At 45.4% G+C, this 4,782-nt stretch overlaps 1 protein-coding gene across 3 annotated transcripts in view; it reads right to left on the bottom strand.

Moving 5' to 3' along the window:
- Positions 1-4,782, bottom strand: part of bbs9 (Bardet-Biedl syndrome 9) — a 170,361-nt gene that overhangs the window by 7,330 nt on the left and 158,249 nt on the right. The window contains exon 23 of one of the 3 annotated variants that reach the window (XM_037074040.1): positions 1,643-1,686. The exons of 1 other annotated variant lie outside the window; for it this stretch is intronic. The gene's annotated coding sequence lies outside the window, so the exon portion shown is untranslated. Of the gene's footprint in view, positions 1-1,642; positions 1,687-2,027; positions 2,071-4,782 lie in introns of those variants that run through there. One more of the 3 variants, XM_037074038.1, reaches the window with a different exon arrangement.

The following is a 4,782-nucleotide window of genomic DNA, read 5'->3' as shown; positions in this document are numbered from 1 at the left end:
TCCTCCTCCTCCTCCTCCAGGAGAAACCCTCCTTTTGTTATTTTAAGTTTTTTAATAATCACAGTGTCTCTGTCTGCTACTGAAGCTCTGTGCGCTGTAAAGCTGAGCAGGGATTCAGTTTCATTACGCGAACCAGGGGAGCGACATGTGCTTCTTGTCTTCAGGTTGTAAATTTAAATGTTTTAATAGAAGAAGAAGAAGAAGAAGAAGAAGAGACAGGAGGACTGGAGTGCTTCTCCTCTGGAGTCTCCTCGGTGACTCTGTTGTGCAGACAAACATTTTATCTTTAATTTTAGAAACTCACAACACAACAGAACCTTCACTCTTCTCTTTGTCTGAGAATTCTGACAACTTTATTTAGAAATGAGCAAAAAAAAAAAAAAAAAAAAAAAGCCAACAAGTATGTCGACATCGCTGCCTCCGTGTGTACTTTTGGTCTGAAGGGAAAAAAACCTTAAATTCTTCTGCAAACAATGATTGAGACGAAAATATTCATCCATTTTTGTGCCGTACAGTTTCGTGATTGTCTCGTTCCTGTTTCGACACGACAGCGAGCACAAAAAACAAGAGCCACAAAGGATTGTTTTCCTCGGGTTTTGGCCAGTCTGCAGGATCCTGATCTCTGGTCGGGATGAACTGGAGACCTGATCAACCAAATAAAAAATAAATCAGTGTCGAACCTCTCGGAGACTCTGAACGGGAGCAGATCCATGTAGCAACAGGATCAGCTGGACCCAGAGTGACGCCATCATCACTGGATCAACACATCAACACACAGAGTTCAGTAAATAAACAACTAAAGAGGCAAAAGAAAGTCGTCCTGTTGCGTCACAGAGGACGAGCAGCAGTTTCTAAACCACTTCTCAGGAGGAAAACGAGACCGGATCCTCGATGTGGGTGAAGAAATACCAGAACTTCACTGGATTGCTGCTCATCCTCTGTGACGCAACAGGACGGCTTTCTTTCAACATCCCAACCTCTTTAAAGGGCCAAATGTTCCCTACGTGGGGTCCTGGAGACCGTCCAGGGGACACTGAGTGGACCTTGACTGGACCCGGGTCAGTCCAGAGGGAGTTCACTGTCATCATTCTTCATTTGACAGCAGAAACTTGTTCAGTCTCTCAAATTAGAAGATTTTACATCAAGTCTAAACTGTAACCAACATCTGGATCGGTGCTGAGTAGAGTGCATACCTCCGCCAAGGCCCAGCCACTGAAATACAGCTGGTAACTTTCAGTAAGATTCATGTTCTACTTCCTGAGATTCTGGATGTTTTGATGCTAAAGAAAGTGAGGAAAACATTCCAGGATCCGTCCCCGTTATCTGGATCTGAACCAGAACTTAACCAGGTCTATTCTGGGCCGAGACGCGTCGTTAGGTGGAAATCTGTCGTGTTTCTGTGTCATCCTGCTCACAAACCAACAAACCAACAACACCGTCGTCAGACCAGCGCAGCGGTTCAGATCGTCGGACGGTTTGTGGTTCAGTTTGTCGTGCAAACAGAAAACTTCTTCTCGTTGGACTCAACTCGTCCTCCGTCACACAAACGCCACAACATTTCAGCATTATGTTCCCGTAAATCTGCAGTCTGGAGACGACATTAAAGTCTGATGTGACAGATGAGGCGGGTTTGCATGACAGCGTGTGTGTGTGTGTGTGTGTGTGTGTGTGTGTGTGTGTGTGTGTGTCTGGCCTCTTTAAAGTGAAGCTCGTCAGAAGCTCAGACGGGGAGGAAAAGCGAGTCTTCAAAGAAATAATTAGGACCCACCCAGCAGCTTTTAACTGAGCACTGATCTGTGCTGCTGCTGCACACACACACACACACACACACACACACACACACACACACACACACACACACACACACAAGCCAGGGACGACCCAGGTGTGTGTGTGTCAAGAGGGTAATGTGTCAATGTGTGTGTGTCAGTGTTGCAGAGAGAAATGTTGAGTGTCGAAAACAAGAGTGTGTCTTTGTCAAAAAGAGAAAATTAGGTTTTTCAACTAAAAGAGAGAGAGAGAGCGTGTGTGTGTCTGTGTGTGTGTGTGTGTGTGTGTGTGTGTGTGTGTGTTTGTGTGTGTGTGTGTTTGTGTGTGAGGTGACATGTCAGTAATATTAACCACTAGATGGCAACAAAGAGAGAGAGAGGTGACCTGGTCTGACCGCACACACACACAAATGCAGAGTATTTTAATGACCTCAAACACTATCCAGTGACTGACACACACACACACACACACACACACACACACACACACACACACACACACACACACACACACACACACACACACTCTCAGTCGGGGCCTGCAGATGTTGGTACGTTGGTTGTTTTTGTGAATATGTTGAGAGACAATTTGCAGAGAAACTCTGTCAGAGTGAGAAAGCGAGGAAACGTTTGATAGATGATGTTTTCAGGATCCGTCGCGTCTTCACAGTTCGTGTTTCCAACAGCTGAGACGCTGTCAGATGTTTCTGTGTCTGCAAACCACAGAATCGTCCACACGTGCGTGTCGTAGGTTACGTAGCACATCATGTTGCCCCAGAACACGTCCGTTACCTGAGCTTCATACCAGGAGCTGGACGCGTTTTCTGGTGTTTCCAGGTGTTCTGGATGTTTCTGATGAGGGAACTATGTTGTTTCAACGTTTCTAAGTTTGACCCGACTGGAAAGTTTTAAGAAGGCTGCGGGAAAATTACAAGCTGTGTTTTTTAGCAACCAAAACAGACATTTTATCCCCAAACACGTCTTTTTTTTTTTTTCTTTTTTTTTTAGCCTAAACCCAACCAGAGCATAAACACAGTGTCCTGACAACAGTGAGGCAGAAAAATAAGGTAGAAATTTGACTTCTCTGTGTTTGAGTTTACCGACTTTTATTCTGGAGGTTGAGTTTCCTCCACACATGAAGAGGAGAAGCAATGTCTCTTCCTCACCGCGATGGACGGAGCTGCTGCAGGAACGACGTCCTCAGAGGTGTTCGGATCGTCTCCGCGTCCTCCGGCCTTCAGTCTGGCTGCAGACGGGAGGCGGAGCCCCGGTGGGCCTGAGGTCAAACCCCCCTGCAGCCGACGGGTCTGACTGAGAGGCTCTGAGGGGGGAGGAGGGCAGATCCAGCTGTCTGAGCCCATTTCCACCACAGCACGCTGTCAGGAACCGTACCTGGGTTCCACCTGGAGATCCCGCCCCGCCTCCCACCCTCGCAGGTGGTCGAACAACTGGAGTCCTGAAACAGACGGGACCAACGGCACAAAGGGCGAAACTTCACAATAAAAGCACAAATTGAGACATGTAATTGTTTGCATTTACATGTAAGAACATAAAGTGCAGATAGTTTATAAAGTTTATGGAGCTTTTTTTAATGAACGTTTTCACAACAAACGAACACCCTGGAAACACACGAGGAAAACAGACGAGGGGAGTTTTCGGGGCGCTGTGTGTATTTCGGGATGTAAAGAGGAGTTTCCATGTTTCTGTTACAGAGCAGCAGAGTTCGTGCGGGAGGTCTGGGAAGCATCACGCTCCAAACTCTCCTGGTTTGTTTTACAAGCTTCTTACGGGGAAGTCGGGCAGCGTGTTAATCTCTCGGCGTGTTCTGCTGTTGTCGGACGGGAGTCTCTGCAGAAGGTCCGGTGTCGAGGAGGGAGTAAAGGAATAGTTCTCCTGCAGGTAACAAAGATCCCAGAGGGCGTGAAACTCACTCAACACATGATTGTAAACTGTTAAACTTTGCCGGTACGAAATGAGAAACTTTCCGCTTCTTACCTGCCGCTATGAAGCAGAACATAAACACAAACATGGCAGACATCCTCGTCCTCCTGCAGCCACAACCACGTCATTTACATCCTTAGCACACATCCTGATGGAGTTGGTAGATTGTCCCTTTAATCTGGCTTCTGCACCTTTGGTCTTACTTTTTATTTTCTTTCAGTTGTATTTGACGTTTTGAATCAAGTCTCCAGCTGCTTCAGGCGTTTAGGAGAACGCTGCAACAGAGATGATGACTCTGTAAATCCACACAGAAGTCCCCCCAAAACAGACTCTTCTCACGTGTGCAGAACTTGCCTTAGAAAAAACATGTTTTTAAGTTTTCTTCAGTATTAAAGCAATCCAGTGATCGTTGCCCAAACAGCCACAGGTTCACTGCAAACAGGAAGTGCTAACAGATAATTCTGCAAAGTTCTAATGGAGTTCTGGAGTATTTTACTTATTTCTTGGTTGTTTTTTCTGTTTTAAATTGAGTCTCCAGCTGCTTCAGTTGACGCTTCAGTTGACGCTGCAACTCTGTTTTACTGTGAAGCTCCAGAAATGTTTTGTGGACGACGACACTTCATCTGACTGGATTTACATTACTGGGGGAACTGTTCCTTTAAAGGGTTCCCCACATCGAGGGTTCCATTGAAACTCTAATAAAATTAACTTCCTCCTGTAAATCCGTCTGTGTGATTGATGTTGTATTGTCTCTGACACGAGGCCGGACCAGAGCACAGCAAATCTTTTTTTGATTTTAGACAAAAATGTATCTATGAGCAGAATAATAACCTGTAACATTCCTCATACAACAGAAACATGTTTGAATATGAACATTACTGCAGAAAATATGATCTAAGAATCTATTTTCTGTCTTTTTCCACGTAGAAGAGACACAAAATATTGTAACTCCACTTTGGGGAAGCAGAGAAACGTGACGCGGCTCATGTTGCCAAAGAAACCAAATATAATTTCTGGTAATTTTCCCCGGGGATCTATTGTTCACACAAAAAAGAAATCCGAGCCACTTAAG

The sequence above is a fragment of the Acanthopagrus latus genome, chromosome 17 (genome assembly GCF_904848185.1).
Source record: "Acanthopagrus latus isolate v.2019 chromosome 17, fAcaLat1.1, whole genome shotgun sequence".
NCBI classification, from domain to species: Eukaryota; Metazoa; Chordata; class Actinopteri; order Spariformes; family Sparidae; genus Acanthopagrus; species Acanthopagrus latus.
This window is presented reverse-complemented; position numbering and strand designations above follow the sequence as displayed.